Raw genomic sequence first — 26,641 nt, 5'->3', positions numbered from 1 at the left:
AAGTTACGGAACGCTGCTGCCGCTGGCAGAGTTCCCGTCGTGTAGAAAACTTCTAACACATGAAAGAACAATATTTATATATTTATACGCTACTGCATATAATTTACCTAGTCCAAGCAGGGGGCCAGCTGAGCGATTCCGTTGAGGTAGATCGTCCGCCTCTCGTGCGAGTGGACCGGGGTTCGAATCCCGGTGCCGCAGATTTCTCCACCGGGTTTGAAAAAAACAAACAATCTCCTCGTGTCGATGGAACTGCCTAACTTGTGTCTTGCGGGTAGACGCGTAGACGAGATGACTTCGGATCGCGCCGATGAGCGGCCGCCAGCGCGCACCGCTTGAGTCGAGTGATAATAAATAGTTCTTGTGTTCGCAAACGCCTTGTTTCATCAAGCCAACTGCGGACATAGCAGTGGCGACGAGGAAGCAGATCCGAGCCCAGCGTTAAGCTACGCCGTGCAACAATCATGGCTACGCTCACGCTTCCTGGACGGATACCGGAGTTCAACGGTTCCTCATGGACATCGTGGTTTGGACGCCTTCAATTCTATTTTGAGGCAAACAACATCACGGAGAATGCCCAGAAGAGGGCCCACCTGCTTACGCTGTGCGGGGAAGAGACGTACGACACCGTATGCGCTCTCGTCCAGCCAAGCACTCCAGATGCCGTGGCCTACGACGACATCGTAGCTGCACCGCAGAAACACTTCGACCCGCGGCCGTCCGAAGTCTACAGCCGGGCTCGACTCCAACGACGTGGACAGTTGGAGGGAGAAAGAGCAAGTGCCTACGTTGTGGCACGAAAGAAACTGGCTGCCGACTGCAACTTTGGAATGCTGCCTGCGAGCACAGCAGCCACCGAACAGTCAGCCGGAGCAACATCATCCCTGTCGCTAGCTAACCCCACGATGCTCCCCCTGGACATCATGCTGCGTGATCGATTTGTGTGTGGACTGCGTGACGAGTCCTTGCAACAGCGCCTGTTCGCGGAGAAGGACCTCACGTTTACGAAAGCCTATGATATCGTCTTGCGAACGGAAAGTGCGGAGCAGCAGCAGGGACAAATGCGGCGATCTATTCAGCCAGTGCACCAGACAAGCCATTCGAACACCCAGAGCCACAACATGAAGGCAAGTTCGAAAAAACTTCCAAAGGTCCAGCGCTGTTGGCGCTGTGACGAACAGCATAATCCGCAAACGTGCCGCTTTCAAGCAACTACATGCAACTTTTTCCACAAGCGTGGGCACATCGAGAAAGCTTGTATAACGAAAAAGAAGCAGTCACGCAACCAAGAACCCCAGGTGGTCGAAATTTCCGGAGCCCTTCACTACGGCGTCTCTCATAGCCTTAGTCGCTTTGGGACGTTAAACCCCACAAAACCAAACCATAACGTAGACGCTTCTGAAGTCACAGCACAAGTTGAGAAGCAAGGGTTTCAATCACCTCCGTCAGCGCTGTACGACCTAAACAGATCCAAACAAGCAGCCCTTCGGCCCCTGGTACCGTGGCTTGGGATATCGTGGCGGAAGACGCACCGCTCCAACACGCAAGGTGTACGCCAAATACAGAAACGGCATGCGCCTCCTCTGATGCCACGGCCGTACTACAGCGCACTTCGACACGTGCACGCCGGCCTCCTGACGGCTACCAGGCCCCTTTCTAACGGGGGAGGAAGTGTTGTGTCTTGCGCGTAGACGCATAGACGAGATGACTTCGGATAGCGCCGATGAGAGGCCGCCAGCGCGCACCGCTTGAGTCGAGTGATAATAAATAGTTCTTGTGTTCGCAAACGCCTTGTATCTTCGGGCCAACCGTGGACATAGCACTAACCAGGCCTGGTGTGCGGCCTGATCTCGATGACCAGAACCGACAATCCACTCCTTCACGAGAACAGAATTTGGGCACCCTGGTGTAGTTCTTGCTCACAACCTTCTATGAATAAACAAATTAACCACTTAAAAGGGGAAAAAGCAGCTGGGGAGGATCAGGTAATAGCAGATCTGTTGAAAGACGGAGGGGAGATTGTGCTAGAAAAATTGGCCACCCTGAATACGCAATGCCTTATGACCTCGAGCATGCCTGCAGCTTGGAAGGAAGCTAATACTATTAAATTCACAACAAAGGAGGCGTCAAGGACTTGAAAAAAATTGTGGACTGATCACCTTATTGTCTGTTGCTTATAAGGTGTTAACTAAGGTAATCGCTAATAGAATCAGGGCAACCTTAAATTTTAATCAACCATACGATCAGGCAGGCTTTCGTAAAGGGTATTCTACAATAGGTCTTATTCACGCTACCAATCAAGTGATAGAGAAATGCGCAGAATATAACGGACACCTATATATAACCTTCATTGATTACGATGATAGTTACCATAGTTGGCTAAACTTGTAGCATTTCCTGTCACTTAATTTTGTCTGGTGGTGTTAAAGAATTGTCGACGATTACGATACTTCCTAATGCGAAATTTGAGCGCAGCTCATCAGCTGTTTGAGCTTTTCGATATATTGGGGCAAAATTCGAACAAGATATGTATGCAGAATTACAGAAATCTTTTTATTTTTCACGTTTTTTTTTTCCTTCAAGAAACACTCCACTAACAGTTCTTGATTGTCATGAAGGAAGCTTTGTGGTCGGAGAAATAGATGAATATATATGCTCGACTTGCAGCACCAATGCCTGGCTCTCAAAGACGAGGTCTGTGCAAGTATTTCGCGATAGGAACGTAACGAGCGATAGGAACGGGACGGTCTCTCGCATAAGTGGTAAGAAATTCCTGTTTGTCTTTAGATGAACATTAAAGAACGCACCCACCCTGTCACCCTGGCAGGTGGCTGTTAATGGCTGACCGCGAGAGTTCGTCCACCGTTGTCAGCGCTAACGCATGGGGCCTACATCTCTCTCTCTCTCTCTCTCTCTCTCTCTCTCTCTCTCTCATCACCTCACGTACCTATAAGCGCGATTCAGGCGTCCGCTGTCCCAGGGAGACAGTTACGCGCACATCTTTTCCTTAAAATGATCGGAGTGTAAAACGTTGTCAGCGCCAACGCCAGTGAACATACCCTCGCCCGAGATGTTACCCTCCGGGCGGGTGAGCACACCGCCTCCTCCATCGAAGGGGAGTGCCTGCTAAATTTCAGTGACATCCTACAACACTATCGTTCCAACAGACAGATATACGCACCTCCTCACCCTTCGCTATCAACCACGCAATCAACTTTCTGGCGCAGGCTTCAAACTCGCACACTCCGATACCCGATAGTCATGCACGGACGCTTCCCTGACCTATTCTCCTCCTCCTGTCGACTGTGTGGCAAACCAGTCGACTTTCTGCATGTTCTGCTCACCTGTTCCACTTACCCGCACCCTCCTCCCCCAGAGGTGGCACTCACTGGGAACAGCTGATGTCCAGTTCATCACTCCAAGACCAACGACTCGCCATCACCAGTGCCTCTAACAGGCTGGCCCTCCAGGGTCTGGCACACCATTTGTAAGGGAGGAACCCACTGTGTAGGCCCCTGCCGCAGGCCATGAGGGGGGCTCTGCCCCCCACCTGTAATTTGTCATGGTCAATAAAGTTTACACCACCACCACCCCACCAATGAACATAATGAACGCCGACGGCCTATGTCATCAGCGCCGCGTTTCTGGCACAACGTTGTCAATGCCAACGCATACAGCGCACACCTGTCACTACCGCACGGCTGAGGTGTCCACTGTTCCAAGGGGGCAGTTATGCGCCATCCCTCTTGTTCAAGTGTCCACCGAGATGTGGACAACTCGCCGCTCACTGCAGCGGGCTACTGCGCATGCGCGAGGAGATTGCGCCGCGTGTATAAATGTGTAGGGATACACAGCTACTGCGGCGTGTTCCATGGAGGAAAAAGAGAGTCGGCCTGCTGCTGAGGGGCGCAGAAGATTTCAAAAAATTCAATTCATCGGATTCAATTCATGGTTTTGTTTTGGTGTGTTGCCTGCACGTTATGTGACGATATTAGTTTTGTAATAGCATTAGTTGATGAAGACGACGGTGTGGAATGCACAGCGCGAGAATGCTTGCAGTTTGACACCAGGCATGATCGGTTGCGGCGTTAGCATAGTGCCCTCGTGCTGTGGCCAACGAAGCTGATCTGTTCGTGCTAGTGCGACTTCGAATCCCAGTCGCGGCAATATTTATTTTATTTATTTATTTATGGTTCTACGAAGGTCACACTCAAAGGTCAAGCTTCTCACAAACTCGATGAACCAAACTCGGTGAACCGGTTGACCTCTTGAAATAGTGTTTTCGTAGTAAAAGGAGTTTCGCCGTGCTGGGCTCGCGTCAGAGTAGAGCGGCGTAGAGGAAACAGCTGATCTGAAGCTTTAGACTACCTGGTCAATGTACGGTAGCGGCATCCATAGCCCGCTCGACTCGCTAGAACGTAGTTGTGCTCACTGATACAAGACGGCGTGAGTAGTGCAGCGCCTGCATGATTCTAACGGGAGGAAGCATCGACAAGATGCGAAGTACTGCGCGGATTTGTTGCCGAGTGGGGAGAGTGGCAAGCATGCCGGGCCCGTTGGTAAGGTCGACCTCATTGTTTGAGGCCGGTGGTGGAAGTTCACGTTGTTCCCGTACATAGTTTTGACCTAGGTCCCCGCAGCCGTCATCTTTCGTCTTCTTGGAGTTTTGCTAATCGCCTTATCGGCAATTGGTTCCCACCTTCGCTTTGGAAGCCAGCTACAGTACTCAAAGATTGCGCTCATGAGGTCACGTGAAAACTGTCTACACATGGTGCTATGTATATTCTTGTTTCCTATTAACTGCGTAACGCCCGGCGCACCGCTTGCAATTCAAAATATAGAAATAAATATTTTTGTTGCTGTTCTTGGGTTTACTCGAATTGCCAAAGCGGTAATTAAGTTTATTGCTCTTTAACATCTAGCTTGCATCTACATTCACACCAGCTTACAAAGACCACCGTCGTGGCTCACGTAAATACAATAAACAGGCATCAGTCCCAACCGAAAGCGCAGGAGCCCATTACATAAGAACTAGCACTGGGTGTGAAAGGCACGTGCTATCCGGGAAACCCTCCTTCAGGGAAACGTCCATGAGCCCAAGGCGGGTCACCATGCACTCAACCCGTGCAGGACTGGCAAACACGCTCGGCTAAACTAACGAAACGAATTACGAGTAACAAAAAGAGTCATCCTCAATTCCACCGAACGACCTGCTCCGGTTGTCCAGAGTTGCCCGTCGAGGCTATAAATCTGTCTTCTCTGTGGTGTCAGCTAAGGGAAAAAATAGCTTTAGGGCGTGCCGGCATGAAAGCACTCCGAGGAATTTCTCATATCCTGAGATTGCGGCGTCAAAAACGGAGTGCGGCTTTGGTGAAGCTAGGAATATGTCATCATGATAATCGTCAAAGTAATCATAATTTCAAGTATCCAAGACAACAAATCGCGAAGGGATATGCTACATTCGTTGCCTGGAGGTACACTGTTCACAAAGTACCAAGTGTTTTTCAAAAATGAACAGAGAAATATTGGATGAATGAATGGAGGCATGTATGCACGCATGAATGAATGAAACCATTTATTAAGGCTCTCGATGTTACACGAGTAACAAAAGAGAGGGAACGCCAGAGATAAAGCTGCATTCATGCAGCTGAAAGTAGCTCTGCGTCCCTTTGCCCGAGCATATAACCCCAGCAAGTGGTCACATAACAGCAATGGTAGGTACAGTTGCAAAAAGTTATAATAAATAAATAAATAAGTAAATAAATACAGCCTTAAGATATCTCACTTAACAGAGCTTTCTGCAATTCCTAATTTATAATCACATGACGTTATAACGCACACATTTCACAGCTACATTCATAAGACGCATTTATGGGAACACACCTATACACCACGCGTAGAATAAAAGTACATATTTGCTGTAAGAACTGTTTGAAGGCTATGCACACTCAAAAAGGTGAAGCAGTGTAATTTACGCTTTCAAGTCTCTTCTAGTACATATATTATTTTCCACGATTTTGGGGTAACGAGCTAGATTTTGTGCCAGTGATTGCTTACAATATGTAGGGCGGCAGAAATATACGCACAAAGGGATTCAGTGGCGTATGTGGTAGGGAGCAACAGAACGAGTAAGGTTGAGACCAGATAGTACTTGGAACTTTTTGAAATGGAGTTTATTTTTACCAAGAAATTACCTTGAAAGTAACAATGTGACCTTAACAATATTGAATTTAATGAAGTGGGGATGTCTAGTAGTAAACCTTGGTACATTTGCTATTAATTTAAGTGCGAGTAGTATATCCCATTCATTTTGCTTAGTTGCTGCACCCAGACTATCATGCTTTATGTTTTCACTTGCAAAATAAATTCATTGTAGATAATTACTTTCATTCCTGCCGGAAGTATGCGTTACCTGCAGTATCTTACATTATTTTCTGCGCTTCTTGGGACAATTAAGCACTGCAAGGTCATCGGCATATGCTAGTATGTGCACAGAAAGTGGAGGAGAAAATATCTCATTAATGTAAACAATAAACAACAAAAGTCCAAGAACGTTGCCTTGTTGTTTTCCACAGAGCAGAGTTTCTAAGTTTGTGCTATGCGATTAATGGAGATTATTTGTTTTTGATGCTTTAGTGTGACTATATTAAAGGTAGTCTGGTCTCTTCAATGCGATGGCAATTGATTGTATGTACGAGTAAAGCGTAGTTAACCAGGTCACAGGCTTTTAAAAAATCAGTTTTTATACCGAATATAAGATGCCTTTTTAAATACATTTGGTATTTTATCTTTATGTTCACTCAATGCCATTTTTGTCTACCTTTCCATACTGAAACCGAATTGGCTGTTTGATAAAACTGAATCTTTTGATAGAAAATGGTTTATTCTCACTTAAATAATTTTTTGTAAACCGTTAAGTAAGACTGGCATAACTTAAAAATGCCTGTAATTTGTCATATCCGATGCAGCGCGACCTTTATGAATGTAATAAGGGAATGATTACTCACTGACATGTCAGTGAGTAATTACTCTCTTATTACAAATCTTCCCCACCTTGGGGGTTCCCCTGATCAACACCTTTATGAATAGCAACGACTTTTGTTTATTGGCACATCGTTGTAAATACCGCAGATGATAGAGCAAGATTATAAATATGCATTAGGATTTAGGCTAATGTGTCTGTTACAGATTTGGCAGGTTTGATCTGAAAGCCATCTCCGTGTGTCCCCGTCCCCTACTGCGCTACAGTCTCGCCATGAATACGCACCAACAACCCCAAAAAGCCACGTCATCTTTAACTTCATCTCTGCTATTTCTAAGACGTGTAAAGACTCTTCATCAGCAGGAGTTATAAACGAAGATTCCAGAACATCTTGGGTGCTATATGCACAGCCCACAGGCGTGTCAGAGGGATGGCAAAATGTTTTGGCTATGCTAACAAAGAAATTATTAAGTTCACCGGAGTGAATCCCCGCTTGTAATACAGTCTTTTGTTATGGTCGCGACGGGTATCTCGAGGTGAGGTTTATTAATTTATTTAATTGGTCTAATTGGTTCTAAATATTTTTATTGGACACCTCCTAAAATGAATTTCTGGAGTACCTAAACGGAGTAGTAGCCGTTAGTTTCCTGTTTATCTTGTGCCGGTATTTTTTACATATTCTTCTAGCCTGGAAGGCTGCCACGATTAGTGCAAACATTTTTACATTGGTATTTATACCCACGGTTTCTTAAAATTTTGTGTACAAGGACGCAGTTGCGAAAAACATTCGTCATAGGCCAATTTTGCACTGCGCAAGAAGGCGTCGTATGCTTCATTCGCGTCTTTTAAAGGACGTCATCCCAAATTGCTTCACATATCACTGAATAAAAGCCTTCAGTGTAGCCATATCAATGCGCCCGTAATGTTGAGAGGGTGCTGCAGGATTTTAATAATGGCTTTAAGCAGAGACGAAAGCTAAAATGTACCGATCATCACTTAAGTTTGATTGCACACAGCCAGAATTTTAGTCGCATTTATCAATGTTTGTGATTGTAATGTGAATGGAAGAAGATGCACATGTGATGCGTGTTCGTACGTTGACAAGACTAGAAAACCGTAAGCGTCTAATAAGGACTTGAGTTTATTACTTGATATTGAAAAGCATTTCGTAATAATATTCACATTACTGGACGAAAATAATACCTGCTGGTTTGTCGGTACGTAACCAAAGAGGCTTTCGAGAACATCTAGGCACCCTTTCAAAATGCCATCAGTAGGACAGGATAATACGCTAAAAATGTCCTTCCCATCTTCAACTGTCAGGATTGCGATATCTGGAGTAGAACGCGCGAATATTTTGTTTTCAGTTGCAGGTCGTGCGTTCAAAATATTTATCAATAATCCGACACCCCTACGCTCAGGTCTGTGAGAACGAAATGCCTATTATTACACTAAGTGCAAACAGTTTGCATCATCTTGGTGCTACGCATCAGTAAACATGATGATAAAAAAACAAAGTTTGAAAGAAGGAAACACGGATTGCATTTTCTCTACTTAGTTATAAATGGACTAACTGTTCATGTGAATGAGTTTTGCTGGATGTTTACTCTCTCTCATTTAAGTTTATAGGAGTAAGGAGGTTATAACACTCTATGGTGGTTGATAAGTTCTTACGCCACTTTAGCCATGTTAGGGATATTCGCGATCTTCAGCACCATTGCGTTTTTAGACTCCCTTGCATAATCCTGTCCGTCGCGCAGCTATACAAACTTCCAGTCTGATTTGCGTTTCTATCTGACAGCCACTCCAAGCGTTTGCCATTTTGGGCACACGTGTTGTTCACGTATGCCGTAGTTGCTTTCTCAAACAAAGATCTTAGCAAGCAGCTTCGTTTTCCTTGCTTTCACATGAAAAGCCCCCCGTTTCCTTCGGCAACAAACAGGCTGTGCGATAATGTGTTTCTCTTGCGTGGACGGCTACGCTATAATGTTAGCGACAACAGCTGAACGTGGGAAGATTCAGCACTTCATCCAACATTTTCACCAACCGCTCTTACGACTTCAAGCAAGTTTTCGTCTTAGCCCACTGATATTCTTTTCATTTCTGCGTTTGCATTCCGTGAGTGATGTTCACAATTCATCAGGGAAGCTTCACACGTTTCAGTACAAGCAGCAATGGGAATCACAACACTTTCTTAAGGTTGCAGTTTCTTCATGCAGCTTCTTATTTTTGTCAGGGATGCTCCTGAAGCCATTCTTCATCTCGTCGTATTTCTCGCTGATGAATGAGACACTAGCGTTTATTTCTTTGAGCGCATGCGAACCTCACGTCTGCGAATCTCGTATCACGTGCTGCTGCGTGAATATTTACAATTGATTGTTTGAACAATCTCTGGTACCCTCTTGTCTTGTTAGAGTACCACGGAGGCAAAATTCAAAGTGCTAACAGCAAAGTCTTCTTACAAGCGGTCCACCGTCGATCGCTCGGCGCGCAGTGCAGGCGAACGGGAAAGCGAGATCCAACATGTAGCCGGAGGGAGTTGTGTCTTCACACTGAAAGCGGCGCTGAGGCATTGAGGCACCTCGTACCGGCTCTGAGCTGGCGACACCACGCAGCAAGCCGCGACATGCAGACGTGTGGCTAGGGCGCTTGCTCGCTCGAACAAGACAGGACGCAGGCGGTGACGGTAGGATATCAACGCCAGTATTCGCTGCGTCGGAGCCAGCCACTGCAGCCGGCCAACCTAGCCGGAACGAACAGGTGTCATCATTAGCGTAACTTATCCCCGACTTTCAGGAACCACGTGCTGGCCAAGTCCAACCACACGAGTGATGAGTTCGTTGGACTTGTTATGGATCGCAAGTAAAATGATCTCAGGGTTCGTAGAAGAAATCGCGCTCTTCGAATTTGAGTCACGAGCTGCTCTTGCTCCTCCAGTAGTCAAGCGCGAACATCGGAGTAAGGTCGAGGCATCTACTAACTTATGTACTATATTTTTTTTTTCAATGAATCGAGTAAGATATATCAAGTGTTGAAAAGGCTCGGCGTCATTAATTAACATCCTTTCACTCCCTTAGCAAAAACTAATAAGTTTGGAATATACGGTGGGCTATTTCAATTGTATTTTAAGCATGTTTTGTATTCATGAATGCACTAAAAATATGTAGGAAATACGTTCCTGAAGTTTCATGTTTGGCATTCGAAATATATTCAGAAAATATGCCAAAAATACCACACTTAAAGCATACTTGGAGCACTTTTCAAATACGCGAAAAAATAGGTATGCAGTTTCAGGATCTTGTCAGTGTGTTAAAAGTGTATTTTCGGAAATATGAAATTATTCCATCCAAAGTATACTTCAATCCTAAAAAACGGGCAGTCCTTGTAAACGTAGACGTATACGTTTTAGCATCTTGTCACTGTATTAAAAGTGTACTGTCGAAAATATAAAATTAGTTCATCCGAAGTATGCTTCAATTCTTACAAACGGGCAGTCCTTTTAAACGTTTTTGCAGTACACTTCTAGCTGCCGTTGAACAGTCGAGTGCTCGAAATCGCTTTTTGAGGAATGGAATTTGCGCTTTGTCAACGTATTTGAAGTGTGCTTCCCTAAATACGCAATTAATTCATCCAAATAATACTTAAATTTTAGCAAATTGGCAGTCCTCCTTAGCATATTTGCAGCACACTTCGAGCTCCCTTTGAACAACCTAATGCTCGAAATCGAGTTTAGGGAAATCGCATTTTGGTGTTGGCAATGTTTTTAAAGTGTACTTTCGTAAATACGCAATTAATCCGTCCAAGCATACTTCGATTCGAACAAATGGGCAGTCCGCGTAAACATATTTGCATTACACTTCAAGCTACCGTAGAACAATCTAGAGCTTGAATTGACGTTTGAGGGAACAGCGAAAACTCTCCCTTTAATGTCGTCCTTTAGTTGCAGCACAGTAATCATAGCGAGGGAACAACGCAGGACAAGGACGAGACGGGACGAGAACGCCTGCGTTGTACCCGCGCTATGATTACTGTGTTGCAATGAATGACCAACCTGCCGAAGCCTTTTCTGTTCTGAAGTCCTTTCGTTTATGGTAACTCCTAGAATGAAGGTAATCACCACTTATTTACACTACGTGCGAAGAACGTGATAGCGTGATACCGGCAAAGGCGTCTTGGGTATTTCCGGTCCCCAATATGCCAGCGAAATGGACCACTACCGGCAAGGCCGACCGGCTCCCTTAGGCGCCCGTGTATCTGTTGGTTGACAGTTCTACTCCTGACCTATTTATGAGGCAAGTTTTGACTAGCAATGCTGTTCTATAACGCCTCGCGATTCGAACGCGACCACTAGGGCACTTCTGGGATAATTTTTGGGCCCACAGTCTTTGCGCAAAGAACGCCTCACCGGGCAAGATAGTGCGTCGCTCTTGGTGGGTATCTATAAGGCAAGCCAAGAGTGGCGCTTGTCGGAGCATTTGTTGTTTGCTGAGGCATTTCCGTCATGATTTGCTGTGTAGGTATCTTTGCCTTTCCCATGCCATCACGTGACCGTATAATCTCAAGTACATCGTGATTGATGATAACTGCGCTTGTACAATTTTGTTCTGCAGTTGAAGCATTAACTCGTCTCATTCTGTGAAGCCGACCAGTAGACCTTTTTTAAGCCGCAGTGAATATATTTTTAATGTATTAAATGTATATCTTTAGTGTATTTCTAATGTAATCTAATGTAGTTAATGTATATTTTTAGTATATCTTTAATGCAGTATAAATATGCTAAGCGGGCAAAAATGTACTTTTCACGTATTTTAAAGAACGTTAAAAATATTATTCGTAGTATACTTAGAAAGCATTCGTATTGAAGATTAAGCATAGGGACAGAAAATGCGAAATAAATATGAAATTAATGCAATATGTTTGAAATGCATTTTAAGCACATCGTCTTTTTCGCTAAGGGCCATGGTGGTAATTTTACCAAATGTTTTTTGCTTTTCTCCAAATTTAAATACATTTCTGAAAAAAGAATAACTGTGCTACAGAGGTTTTAGAGAAGTGTTAGAAGAAACTTTTATTACAGGCGTCTTTGAAATGTACGTGTATAGCAAAATACGTATGCGGGAATTTGTAGCTTCGAAAAATTTTTTTCGTTTCGCGGGCAGAAATTTACTGCCGCATAAAACTTCAAGTGCAAGACTTTTGATTCCTCTTGCATGTTCGATTCCTCGAGGCATTAAGGAGCTGCTTTTAGTGCCTCACTGAGTCAAACATGCCACAGGAAATGGGCTACGTATTGCCCGTGGAGTCTTGTAGTAATCGGCTTACCCATTAAAGCTGCTTTATTTTAGAATTTTTATTGGTAAGCTTAGTTTAGTTTATTGGGGTTTAACGTCCCAAAGCGACTCAGGCTTAGAGAGACGCCGTAGGGAAGGGCTCCGGAAATTTCGACAACCTGGGGTTCCTTAACGCGCACTGACATTGCACAGTACACGGGCCTCTGGAATTTCGCCTTCATCGAAATTCAGCCGCCGCGGCCGGGATCGAACCCGCGTCTTTTGGGTCAGCAGCCGAGCGCCGTAACCACTGAGCCACCGCGGCGGGCCTTTTTATTGGTCAGCGGCAAAATACAAAACTATGTGCACGATACACAGAAAGTTGTTGTGAAATGCTGTTCCTTTCAGCTGTGTCCTAATTAGGAAATTTTGACGCGGCTTCCTCCAAAAAGCGAAAATATAACAATGGGATGCCGCTAGTTCTGGCTCAAAAGGAAAAGTCAAGCCCCGACAGCTTAAGTGCATGCGCAGGAAGAATGGATAAAGAGCTATGATCCAAAGTTGCTCCAGATTTAAGTCCTCCTCAAGATTTGGCCCTTGTTACCTGGCTTTCGAATCCTTTCTCAGTGCTCATTTGCTGCTTGTCTGCACGTTTAAAGCGCACGTTCAGCTTTCGTGCTTCGACTTTTTATCGACCTGGGAGTGTGAGAACAGTGGGACGTCAGCCACGCCAACACCTTTATTACACAGAGCGCGGCGAACAATGTAGGAATACACGAGTACATAGCTCAAGGCCTCGCGCTCGCCTGCGACCGCGAGGAGGAAGCAATCAAAGCAGCCGGAGAAGAGAACGCGGGGAGGAAAAAAAAGAGTCAAATTAAACTCCCTGGGCCCGCGTAAGTCCCCCCAATGAGGCATCCGGCTGGCTTAACAAGGGGGCCCTATTCACGGTGAAAAACAGGGCGAACTGAAAGGGACACACAAAAAAGACACCGCACGAGCGGTAAACAATGCGTAAGTGGAAGCGCGCAGGTGCGCGTGAGAGGCGCCTGCTTTCGGGAGTGGTGTACAAGTGGTACTACGGTTTCCTTCACATTGTATCTTACGCTAATCAGACTCTGGCTCCTAAAGAGCCGCGCAGAAGGCTGCTCCGCGTGCTCACAGCGAGTCCCACACTGTCGAGGGCCTGAAGAAGCGGGCACGAAGGGCTTACGGCGTCGCCATTCCGGACTTAGTGTGAGGTGAGTACACTTCGTATTTGTATAAGCCCACAGCAACGAAGAAATCAAGACGAGTGGTGTGGAGCACTACGTGCTGCCGAAGTGTAAGGCTAAAGGCCTGTGGCATAAGGGATACATTGAGCGCGGAGTGATCACTTCTCGATAAATAGTTCTCTTTCATCATACGGCCGAAATAGGCATCCGCTTTCTTTGATATTCACTGCTTGCTAAGGTGGTGGTCTCACACTCGCCTAGCTACTGGCCTTCTTTTTTTAAAGATTATTAGCGCAATTTGTATAGTCCCTTCGTTTAGGATAGATAAACAAGTTTTGGCCCCTTGAAAAGGTAATTACGTTTCATCGGTATGTGCAGTTAATAGCACTAGCTACTTGGAGAGACCTCTGTAGGTCGTGTTTTAGCGATGCCGGTTAATCCTGAGTAGCAAAAGCGTTCAGGTTTACTGCATGCAGCTGAAAGTTTGCACACCTAACAAAATATTCACGTGCCGCTGAAGTCCTAACAATGAATGCGAGTATGAATGTGAATGGGAATACAAATGTGTGAGAAAGGTATTAGGCCTCTAATATGCTTTCTTTTTGTAATTTTTGGTCGTTTTATACCACCTGTTCTGAATAACTATCCGCTGGAGCCAACAACCACTTTGTGCGTACCGAGGTTAGCGTTTTGTTTAGCCTTCGTATTGATGTAGCAGTTTTCCTAATCACTCTATGCAAGCAGGCAAATCGAACACAACGGTTGTTTTACGCTATACGCTCCTTGGCCCCTCTACATGCACCAACTGTTATTGCTATTAACAATGCAAAACGATTGCAAAATATATTGATCTCTCTAATGAGCTAAAACTTGTTTTTTCGAGCACAAACGAGATGAATATAGGGATCGCCTCGAGACTGTGAAAAATCCCCAGTGGCCGCGCAAACGTGGGATGCCCGCCTTAAAAGAGGATTTCAAAGGGTTGGTTGGGAAAGAACAGGCGTTAAGTCTTCACGGAGAACACCTTAATAACCTCCGATTTCCTGGTGGATTGGCACTGCTAGAAAACTAGGAGAGGAATCGCAGCGTATGGTGTGGCCTAGACGCTCAAAACCGAAAGGAAGGAATGAAACTGACTTATTAAAAAATCTCTGCCTCTCCCGTAACCGAGAGTACTGTAAGCATGAAATGTTTACGGGCATAACACATTGGTTGTAGATGGTACTAGCCAAAATCTTGAAATGGGTCTAGTGTTCAACACACCACACCATACATACTGTGCACTGGTCCATGTGGACGCAATCATTTCCTGCGAGTGTCTGGGGAATCTCTTGCGCTCTGCCTGGTCAGCTGTATTCGGTTTCTGTTTTCCTTTCATCTTTGTAATTGTTGTTTTCATTCCTCGGTTATTTGTACCACTTTGCCTATGCGACACTGGTGACGTCACCACTGGATTACGGCCCACATAATTGATGACGATGTATTGACAAATTACTAATTAGTGAATAATTACTGATTAACGACTAAATACTAATTTAATGCTAATTAACGACGCTTAAGCTTCGCCTTTAGGAGTGGAAAGCACCAGCGTGTTGTAGCGCTGCCAGGGAGTTCACGGAACGCCGCCACCCGTTCGGCGCGATGCCTTGCCCTTTGAACGCGACGCTTTTTTGAGGAAAGGAAATTGAGCAGTAATTCTCTGGCATCTCGGTGGACACCTGAACCGCACCGTAAAGGAAGGGAGGAACGCCACCACCCGTTCGGCGGAACGCCACCACTCGTTCGGCGCGATGCCTTGCCCTTTGAACGCGACGCTTCTTGAGGAAAGGAAATTAAGCAGTAATGCTCGGTCATCTCGGTGGACACCCGAACCGCACCGTACAGGAAGGGAGGAACGCCACCACCCGTTGGCGCGATGCCTTGCCCTTTGAACGCAAGGTTTTTTGAGGAAAGGAAATGGAGAAGTAATTCTCTGACATCTCGGTGGACATCCGAACCCCACCGTAAAGGAAGGGAGGAACGCCATCACCCGTTAGGCGCGATGCCTTGCCCTTTGAACGCAAGGTTTTTTGAGGCAAGGAAATTACACAGTAATGCTCGGTCATCTCGGTGGACACCCGAACCGCACCGTACAAGAAGAGAGGAACGCCACCACCCGTTCGGCGCGATGCCTTGCCCTTTGAACGCAAGGTTTTTTGAGGAAAGGAAATGGCGCAGTAATTCTCTGTCATCTCGGTGGACACCCGAACCGCACCGTACAGGAAGGGAGGAGCGCCACCATCTGTTCGACGCAAAGCTACTGGCGCTTGTATGCGGGTCCTGTAGGAGGGTTTTATAGAGTCTCGTTAAATCTCGTACGGTGTCCGGATGCTCTCGTTTCAGTGCCCGGATGAGTGGAATTCGGTGCCCAGATGTTGGATCTCGGTATCGGCGTGACGTCACCACACTGCCGACAACGGGAGCTAAAGCATTTCATGCTTAAAAAAAACAAACTTGGCGGGTTCAACCGTGTAGAAGGGCGACAACAGTTCGCGATCGGAAGCAAAGCATTTGAAGTGTTGATGGAATATCTGCACGGATAGTGTAGGGTAAAGTGAATGAAACAGCAATTCGGAACAAGAGCCGACGTCCCGCTGTGTGTTGTATTACTCCGGTAACCAATCACCGCAGTAAATAAAATCATCATTTTTAAGCTGGTCATTTAATCTTGCCAAAACCTTGTGTAAACAAAAAGTACAAAAATAGTGAACAACCGAACATTTGCAATTTGCGGGGGAACACTGCAGATCACTTGTATTCATTAAAATGCGAAACCGGGCCATGAGAATCATGCATACTTCCTTGTAGCTACCTTGCGCTTATTTATTAACTTCGACAGCACTACCAGTTCTATTCTATCCATGGAGTTAGACGTCCTCATGCTTTGCCATTTCTTAATCAGATTTTTAGTCTCCTGAGATAGCTCCCTGTATCCTATGAAATAGACTTCACACTGTGCGCTCAGCCTGGCATCGTAGAGGATGTGGAGGTCCTCGGAAAGGTCCGTTGTAGCGACCACAGAATGGGAAGGTCTCGCATTAGCTTAGATTTGAAAAGAGAACGCAGGAAATTAGTGAAGCTGAAGTCTACTAACGAGTTAGCATTAAGAGGGAAAGTAGAGGAATTCAGGATTTTGCTGCAGAACAGATTTTCCGCTTTAACTGAAGATGACGACCGTAATGTTGAAACAATGAGCAATCGTCTCACAGATATCATAACGGAGCCATAACCACTGAGCCGCCGCGGTGGCTCAGTGGTTATGGTGCTCGGCTGCTGACCCGAAAGACGCGGGTTCGATCCCGGCCGCGGCAGCTGAATTTCTTTGGAGGAGAAATTCTAGAGGCCCGTGTACTGTGCGATGTCAGAGCACGTTAAAGAACCCCAGGTGGTCGAAATTTCCGGAGCCCTCCACTACGGCGTCTTTCATAGCCTTAGTTGCTTTTTGACGTTAAACCCCATAAACCAAACCAAACCACAACGGAGTGCGCCGTAGAAGTAGGCGGTAGGATGGTTCGATAGGATACCGGGAAGCTATCTCAGGAGACTAAAGATCTGATTAAGAAAAGGCAACGCATGAGGACGTCTAACTCCATAGATCGAATAGAACTAGTAGAGCTGTCGAATGTAATAAATAAGCGCAAGGTAGCCGAACTCACGAAGTTTAACATGGAGAAAATCTAGTATGCTCTAAAGAGCGGAGGTAGCCTAAAAGCAGTGAAGAGAAAACTAGGCATAGGTAAAAACCAGATGTATGCGATAAGAGACAAAGAGGGCAATGTCATTAGCAAAACGGATAAGACAGTTCAAGTAGCCGAAGAGTTTACGCAAATCTATGCAGTAGCGCTTGCAATCAGAACATATAATGAGAGAGGCAGTAGAGCACAGCAATGAGACATCCTGCCAATAACGAAGGAGGAAACAAAGAAAGCGATAGGAGCAATGCATAGGGACAAACAGCTGGTGAGGATCAGATAACAGCAGATTTGTTGAAGGATGGAGGAAAAATTGCGCTCGAAAAACTAGCCACTCTGTATATGCAATGCCTTGTGACCGCGAGCGTACCTAGAGCTTGGAAAAACGCTAACATTATCTTAATTCATAAGAAAGGAGACGCCAAGGACTTGAAGGATTACAGACAGATCAGCTTATTGTCTGTTGCCTACAAGGCATTTACTAAGGTAATCGTTAATAGGGCCAGGACAACCTTAGACTTCAATCAACCAAATGACCAGGCAGGCTTTCGTAAAGGATACTCGACGATACACCATATTCACGCAACCAATCAGGTGATAGGGAAATGCGCAGAATATAACCAGCCCATATATATAGCGTTCATTTACAACCAGAAAGCATTCGACTCAGTGGAAACCTCAGCAGTAATGCAGGCATTGCGGAATCAGGGTGTAGAAGAGTGTTATGTGAAAATATTGGAAGATATTTATAACGATTGCACAGCTACCATAGTTCTCCATAAAGTCAGCAATAAAATTCCATTAAGGAAAGATGTCAGGCAGGGAGACACGATGTCGCCTATGCTATTCACAGCCTGTTTACAGGAGGTATTCCTGGGCCTGAAATGGGAACAGTTGGGGATATGAGTTAATGGAGAATACCTAAGCAATTTGCGATTCGCTGATGACATTGCCTTGCTATGCCACTCAGGACATGAACTGAAAAGCATGATCAATGAATTACACAGGCAGAGCAGAACGGTGGGGCTAAAAATTAACATGGAGAAACTCAAAGTGATGTTCAACAGCCAGCAAGGGAACAGCAGTTCGCAATCGGTAGCCAGGTGCTGGAAGTAGTAAGAGAATATGTCTACTTAGGGCAGGTAGTGACAGCTGATCCGGATCATGAGAGTGAAACAACTAGAAGAATAACAATGGGGTGGAGCGCATATGGCAGGTTATCTTAGATCATGAATGGCAGTTTACCAATATCCCTCAAGCCTATACAACACCTGTATCTTACCGGTACTCACGCATGGGGCAGAAACGTGGAGGCTAACGAAGAGGGTTAAGCTTAAGGCAAGGAAAACGCAGCGAGCTATGGAAAGAAAAATTATAGGTGTAGCGTTAAGAGATCGGAAGCGGGCGGAATGGGTGAGAGAACAAACGCGCGTTAATGATATCCTAGCTGAGATCAAGAGGAAGAAGTGGGCCTGGGCAGGGCATGTAATGCGAAGGCAAGATAACCGCTGGTCCTTAAGGGTAACGGAGTGGATTCCAAGAAAAGGCAAGCATAGCAGGGGGGGGGGGGGGGAGAGAAAATTAAGTGGGCGGATGAGATTAAGAAATTTGCGGGAATACGGTGGCCGCGGCTGGCAAAGGACCGGGTTAATTGGAGGGACATTTGAGAGGCCTTTGCTCTGCAGTGGGCGTAGTCAGGCTGATGATGATGATGATGAATAACTATCTAATGGAAAACATTTAATAGCTGTAACTTCCCAGTAGTTTTGTCTGGAGCAGAAACTTTGAGGCTAACAGAAAGCCTTGAAATAAGATTCAAGAGAACGCAGCTAGCTGTTGAGAAGAAACAATGAGGGCAACGGTAAGGAGACACACGACTGTTTTCTTAAATTGTTGTTCTCACTAAAACGGATTCCATGGCTCCTCCTATCCATGGTGGTGCTGGTACGGTAGCAAAAACGTATTTATCAGCGACGAAACAAGATTTAAGACACCACATCAAGTTTACACAGAAAAGTACTGTTTGCCTCCGCATTTAAGTAAATGGGCGAGCTTTGCAGGATCTGACATCCGAGCCAAATCGATGTCGACGCATGGATTTCGGTCTGAGGAACAATCACTATAGTTAATGAGCAAAAGATTTATTCTTTGCAGAAACGTGCATTACGTTCTCTATACAGTCTTGGTTATAGGGCTCACATGGTTCTGTTCTTCGACAAGCACGACGTGATTAGACAGTTCATAGTCAAACCAAATTTACTAACCTACCGAAGTCGAAAACCTGAAATAGGGAACCTTCCAACGTGAAGAAGAAACTTTGTATTGCTAAACATATCAAACACATTACCACGCCTCCTCAACCGAATTGCAGCAGACAATGTTGGCATGTCACGATCATGAAAAGGCCCGAGCAAAATAATTCCTTGAAAATAATTTTCAGTGGCATCAAGTGCATTTTTTTGTGTGAATGAACTTGTTCATTTTCCTTAGATCATTGTTTGGCTTCTTTTTGTATGTGCCTGTTTCGTTGATTCCGCTGCATAGCATCTATATCCACTTCAGTGCGCATCCGATAATTTTTTTTTCGTTTCTGTGTACAGTTGAAAATTGGTTATGGTTATGTTCTGCATAAAATTTGTTCGCTGCTTAGTTCCTGTCCGCATGCAACCTACGCATATTTACGCTGCTATGTGTAATCTGGTGTGGTGGGTATTTAAAGATGCGTTGTGTACTTTTGACGCGATAGAGTAAAGGGTCCCATTCAGCCAAAAAGCGGCGTCGCCCCGTCGGCGTTGCTGCGCGGTGACACTCCGGCGTAACGTCACTCGTGGATCTGTGGAGAGAGTGATTAAACATGGCATGTATTGCGAATTTAATGTCACCAAATGCCTCAAATAGTGTAACTTTATAATGTAAGTGCTTTTCGCCTAATTAAAGGAGATTTTTAAGAATTTTCGTCGGGATATGAACCTGTGACGCTTGGTTTGAGAGTGAGACACGCTACCTCCTATTCTGCGTACGCATGTTCATTTGCCGTTTACAGTGATCTTATGTTACGTAATTAGTAATCAGGTATGATTCGAAACGTACTATCTGTGGACGACAACAGGTAATGAGTGACGAATGTACCACGTAGCACTGTGTATGACGTGATTGCATGTGCTAAATAGGTTAATTGGTTCATGACTCTATGTGCTAATTAAGTTGATTGGTGGACGTCTTTGTGGGTGAAGAGAGTCCGCTGAAGGGGCCATTAACATACCGCGTGATTATCTTAAGGCGGAGCTAAAGTGTATTCTTAATTTTGTTTTCCACACCCCTTCCAATGTGGCTTATGAAGAAATTATGAAATGAAAATGAAATGAAACAAATTCGGCCACTGATGCCAACTCCTGCATTTCGTTTCTTGCTCTATCATAGGTTAAAAAAGCGCCGTTGTCAGTGAGTGGTCTTCCTGTCTTTAGGATGCGGTAACCTGTCAATACAGGCCAACTCCTGTTCGTAGTCAGTGTCTCTTTAGAGACCAAAGGACCCCTTTGTGGGTTAGGGTACAAATGTTAGGTGAATGCCTCCTACCTGAAATCAGGAGAAAATATGAAATGTCATGTGGTGCGACTTGGAGAACAGTTAGCCGACGGTCCCCTAGCGTAACGGAGTTGTTTGCAAGAGAAGGTAAAGGGAGCAGCTTCTTTACTTTCATAAACACACTGTCAACGCTTTTAGCGCGCAAAACACGATCAATAATGTATGCACTTCTGACAATTTCTTCTGTCGTCAACGTTATATCCGTATACGCAGCAGGCAAAGCTACCTACTCCAAGAAGCTAAAACATGGATGTGCGAAGTGATTAAGGAAGTACTCGGCACGTTAACATGGTGCCTTTCTGCGAGGCATGTAATGCCAGCAGTTTCGCCTCCTAAGACATCCATAAGAAGCATTCATACCCAGAAATTCTGGGCAAGCCCATTTTTGAACGGGACGCTGTTTTTGAACAGAATTATTCGCATGATCAATGAATTAGACAGACAGAGCAGAACAGTAGGGCTAAAAATTAGCATGCAGAAAACCAATGTAATGTTCAACAGTGTAGCAAGAGAACAGCTGTTCGCAATTGATGGCGCAGTGCTGGTAGTAGTAAGCGAATATATCTATTTAGGACAGGTAGTGACAGCTGATCCGGATCATGAGAGGGAAATAACTAGAAGAATAAGAATGGGGTGGAGCGCATAAAGCAAGTTCGCTCAGATCATGAATGGAAGTTTACCAATATCCCTCAAGAGAAAAGTATACAACAGCTGTATCGTACCGGTACTCACCTATGGGGCAGAAACGTGGAGGTTAACAAAGAGGGTTCAGCTTAAATTAAGGACAACGCAGCGAGGTATGGCAAGAAAAATGATAGGTGTAACGTTAAGAGATTGGAAGAGGGCGGAATGGGTAAGAGAACAAACGCGCGTTAATGATATCCTATTTGAAATCGAGAGGAAAAAGTGGGCTTGGGCAGGGCATGTAACGCGAAGGCAAGATAACCGCTGGTCCTTAAGAGTAACAGAGTGGATTCCAAGAGAAGGCAAACGTAGCAGGGGTGGCAGAAAGTTAGGTGGGCGGATGAGATAAAGAAATTTGCGGGGATACGGTGGCCGCAACTGGCGAAGGACAGAGTTAATTGGAGAGACATGGGAGAGGCCTTTGCCCTGCAGTGGGCGTAGTCAGGCTGATGATGAATGAGATTCCATCATACGAATAAAAAACTTCAGGGGATCACTAATTCACCGCCTTAAGCGTATGGCGCGATAACATTAATGGGTCCCTTCAGCACCATGGGCTATAGTTTTTCTGTATCACTTCACAGACAGAGATACTGCTGTCCTTATTTCACCATAACATAATGGTTAACCTGCCCTTAAGAGTACAATGCGATAGCACAAGATAATCCTTCCGCGAAAGTAGTCCCTTTCTGTTGCGTAGGTTCTGCCTACACGCCCATTTATGCGGCATTGGTCATTCTCTGCAATCCTACTTCGGTGCTAGTTTTCATACAAATCTTGGCGCAATAGTGCAGCGGTTAAGCGATGCGCCAATGCACCGGAAGGTGTGTGTATCAAACAAGGCCACTGGTGGTGCTTGTTATAACCACACTGTAAACACGAATACACCTATAAGATAGTAAAAAGGCAGTAGGCTGTCCTCCGGCGCACTCCCTTTTATACAACGGTACGTGGTAGAGTACAGCTTTACTGCCTTTTTGCTCCCTCCTGTTCAGAGTGCACGTGGCTCTTCCCGAGCAATGTTTTGTGACCAGTCATTAATTTAACTGTCACCTGCCAGAGCTGGAATGTTGGGATGGCGTCATAAAGTCACTACCCAGGTGGTACGTGACCCCCTGCTTTTCACAGAACGCTGAAGACAGGGTTGCCGCTGAACGAGACGCTTACGCTTTCGCGTCAATATATTCGCAGATGCCTCCTCAAGGTGCTTGTAGTGCTGTACTAGTTACGAGACAGCGTTAGGGGCCCCGTTCATGGAGAAACTCTGCGTCGTTACCGTCGACGTCCAAAGAAAAATCTTCAAAGATATCCCCAGATGTGACCTTGGGGCGCCATCCTACTTGTCCATCTTTGCAGGCAGTAACCTGCCCAGCAGATTATGAGGAAATTGCTCAGCGTGGCAGGTAAATTAATGATTAGTTGCAAGAGGTAGCTCGGAAAGAGCAAACTCTGGGCTCAAAAGCCTCACCGGTGGCTGTGTTTAAAAAAAAAACACCTTCCCGGTCTCTGGCGCACTGCTCAACCACAGCACAACTGCACTGCGTTTGTATGAGGACTCGCCCCGACCTATGAGTATAAAGTAGAGAATCTCCAGCTCCTAATGTAGAGGGTGTTTTTTAACTGTTAGAGATTTTTATTTTAAAAACTGTGAGAGGTGCGTCCGTGCAGCCTACTGAGCTGGATTGTAGAGCATGGCAGTCATTGTACACCTTGTTTCGATTAATAATAAAACGAATGACTAGCTAAAATTAAAGAATACTCTTTTATTTTTTATTTTAGGGTGCAAGGTTATATTGCGAAATTGTTGGCCGTTAACATGGAAGGTGAGCTCCGTTTTTAAACTCCCTTAATCCCCAATGTGTTTCGAAATATCGAACGTGAAAATACGCAGTTGAAAGCACGTTGAGTTTACTTTTCCACATTGCATGTTGATAAAATGGCGTCTTTCGGACTTTTAATGCATCAAATACAGGCGCAGTTGGTGTCTATTGTGGTGTGGAAGTTAACTTCATTCGACGGCGATAGCATGCCAGAGACGCCATTTTAAAATTAGGTAATGCGAGGAAGTCAATTGACCAAGGTTTGAAATAAACATTTTTGATGTTCGATATTTCGAGCCTCATACACGATTATGAAAATTTCAGAACACTGCTCACCTTCCATGTTTACAGGCATCAATTTCGAGTATAACTTTACCACTAACATCAAAACTAAAAAGGTGATTCGTAAGATTTTGTTAATTATTCGTTTTATTATTGATCCATATGAGGTGCGTAATGCCTGCCTTGGTGTAAAATCAAGCTCAACAGAGCGCACCGACTGTCTGCCACAATTTTAGGAATAAAATTAGGTGAAGGTTAAAAAAAATCACCGTGTACAGTCATGTAGATACAGCTATAGGCGATACAGAGGGAGTACAAGAGCGGCAGGGATCTCTAATGCTGTGGCATTATACTCTTAAGTGTAGTTTAAGCGCAATGTTATTGCCTAAGTACCGTGTCCGTGTCTGCGAAGTGATACGCAAAGAGGACCGCAGGTCACTGAACGGACCGATTAAAGCCATTGCGTCATACCCTTAAGACGCAGCTTTGTTCTCCCCTAAATTCATTGCTATCCTTTGGAAGATTACACAGTCCTTATCAGTATCTTTATAACAATGTCTTAGAATATTCAGCAGTTGCCTAACAATTACACGTGATGTCTAAGAAAGCTTAAGATGTGCTGCAGCTGCGATTAAAGAATGTTACCCTCCAGCTTGATAAGAATGATGCATTTTATTGAATTATTCTCTAATGAAACTTTAGTACAACTAATGAGGTCTCATAAATGTAGAAAACAATTAACCTAACGTAAACGTTTCTATTCTCTAATGCGCAGTTCTTGCTTCGCAGCACAGCTGTCCCCGCAGTGCGCATTACGGCAGCAACGCAACGATGAAGCTCACCATCAACCCCTTCACGCTATCCGAGCAGCTCCGCCAGCTGGGCGATCCCCGAACCCGGGACTATCCGGTGGTGACGAGCCCCCTGTTCATGTTCACGCTGCTCGCGTCGTACTTGTACTTCGTCAAGGTCGCCGGCCCCCGATGGATGAAGAACCGCGAGCCCTTCAAAATCCTCAGCATCGTGCGCATATACAACTTGATTCTGGTGGTTGTCGGTGTACGGTTCCTCTACCTGGTTCTGAAGTTCACCTACCTTCCGGGTGGCCACTACAACCTGTGGTGCCAGGGCATCACGGGTTTCATGACCGACGAGATGCGTAACTACTATCGCACGGGGTGGATTTATATTGCCTTTCGATACCTCGACCTCCTGGACACGGTGTTCTTCGTACTGCGAAAGAAGTTCACCCATGTCACGCATCTGCATGTTCTGCACCACCTCATCGTGGTGGGCAACGCGTGGTACTTCACGCTGTTCGCGCCGGAAGGTCAGCCAGCTTTTAGCATGTGCCTGAACGTATTCATGCACATCATCATGTACTCCTACTATTTCTTGGCGACGCTGGGTCCCGCAGTGCGGAAGTACCTCTGGTGGAAGAAGTATCTGACCGCTCTACAGATTGTGCAGTTTTTATTAATCATGGCACACTTGTCGATACCACTGTTCGTGGACTGTGGCTTCCCAAGGCATCTGATAATAATAGGCAACCTGCAGACGTTCCTCATACTGTGCCTATTTGTAAACTTCTATGTCAAGACTTACGGCGTGAAATCCACTCATGCAGCCTCATCCGGCCATTGCGGTGGAGCCGGCAAGGCCTCTGCGGTAGCTGTGAATGGCAAGACTGAATGATTTACTGTGTTATAACTCTCTTTGCAAAATGTATCAGGGTTACTTAGCTGTCTATCTGGGGCTGGTGTAACCAGAAGGTGCTGGTGTTGCGCACTCTAAACACAAACTAGCCTATATGGGAGTGAAACAGGAGTAAGCGGTCCTCTAGCGCGTTCATTTTTCTAAGGCAGGGTATGCTGCCCAAGACCCAGGGTTGATTTCGACCACTAAATTCGTGGAATGCTCACTCTTGGCAGCGGAGGCATATTCGCACCGCAAAGCGTGAACACTTGATACAGTCAGCAATGGGGGGAGGTTTTTGAAGAAGGCACCGGAGGTCCTGAGGTTAGAACTTAGACGAGACTAAAACATTGGCTAAAATCTTCGAAACTGCTAGAACTTCGCAAGTTTTCAAGAGTAAATCTGTTTCATTTGCGAAACTTAAGTAATCGCTATTTTTACGATTGGAAATCCAGCCCAGGGATTGGGCAGCACACCTTTCCCCTAAAAATGGTGCTAAAGAGGACAGCTTACTCTCTATTTATTCCCACGCAGGATTATTTGTGTGTAGAATGGACCATACGCATTTGTAAAATGTGCTGCTGGACACGGTGTTTGCTGCAAAACTCGTAACTGTGTGTGGTGTGGTATGCAATAGCCGCACTTGGACTATGGCGATTAAATGTTCACACAAATGGAATGACGTTCCCGACGTCTTTTGTTTTGCGCTGTACAGTTGCTGTGTACAACGCAGCAGGCGCACATTCTACGAATCTGCACTCCCTTGCCTCACGCTCAACCTAAGTGGGTGCCGCTCTCACGCAGCTTACTTTGCAAGTAGAAAAAAGAACTGATCATTGCAACGTCTCTGTTCTTTTTTGTCTTGCACCACAACTTTAACGGAAAAGCAAGTCGCAGTCTTATCTGGTAAGAATTATAGTCACCATCGTTAGCAAGAATTATAGTGCTCGGTGGTGAATATGTGAGAGACCACATTCATTTCATTGCAGATTGTGTTTGCATTTGTGCGCTTGTGGCTGGTTAAAATAAATAACCTGGCTGGCCAGAGACCCCGAAAAGAGGTTGCCCATTTCAGAGCATGGTAGGTCACTCGTACCTGCCTCTGTTTCTGCCTTTGTTGCTTTTGTATTGTTTTATTTTCCCTTTTCAAAAAGCAGATGCGCGCAGCTGGGCGAGGGTATTAAACAAGTGAATGGTTCAGAGACCGTAATCAAGGATTCAGGAGTAATACAGACATAATAAATGAGAAGGAATCTTAATGGCTTGTGCAACCAAAGTCGATTGAGACATTACACCCAGTACATTTCATGAACTACGTGCATTACAACTGAACTAGACATAACAAAATTTAACTGAAGTACACTGGTCACTACGTTGA

General features: G+C 45.3%; 1 protein-coding gene and 1 pseudogene across 4 annotated transcripts in view; both read left to right on the top strand.

Moving 5' to 3' along the window:
- LOC149361603 (3-alpha-hydroxysteroid sulfotransferase-like) overlaps positions 1 to 26,641 on the top strand; it is a 90,151-nt gene that overhangs the window by 14,441 nt on the left and 49,069 nt on the right. The gene's annotated exons all lie outside the window — the stretch shown is intronic.
- On the top strand, positions 13,320 to 26,469 carry LOC149361605 (very long chain fatty acid elongase AAEL008004 pseudogene; annotated as a pseudogene). 2 transcript variants are annotated; one of them, XR_016288432.1, is made up of 2 exons: positions 13,320 to 13,493; positions 24,363 to 26,469. The product of XR_016288432.1 is annotated as a very long chain fatty acid elongase AAEL008004 pseudogene, transcript variant X2 (transcript). The 2 variants fall into 2 exon arrangements; XR_016288431.1 differs by having other exon boundaries at positions 24,358 to 26,469.

Source organism: Amblyomma mixtum, chromosome 2, assembly GCF_055824585.1.
Source record: "Amblyomma mixtum isolate Tamu chromosome 2, ASM5582458v1, whole genome shotgun sequence".
Taxonomy (NCBI): Eukaryota; Metazoa; Arthropoda; class Arachnida; order Ixodida; family Ixodidae; genus Amblyomma; species Amblyomma mixtum.
The sequence above is the reverse complement of the archived record's forward strand: the minus strand, read 5'-3'. Positions and strand labels throughout refer to the sequence as shown.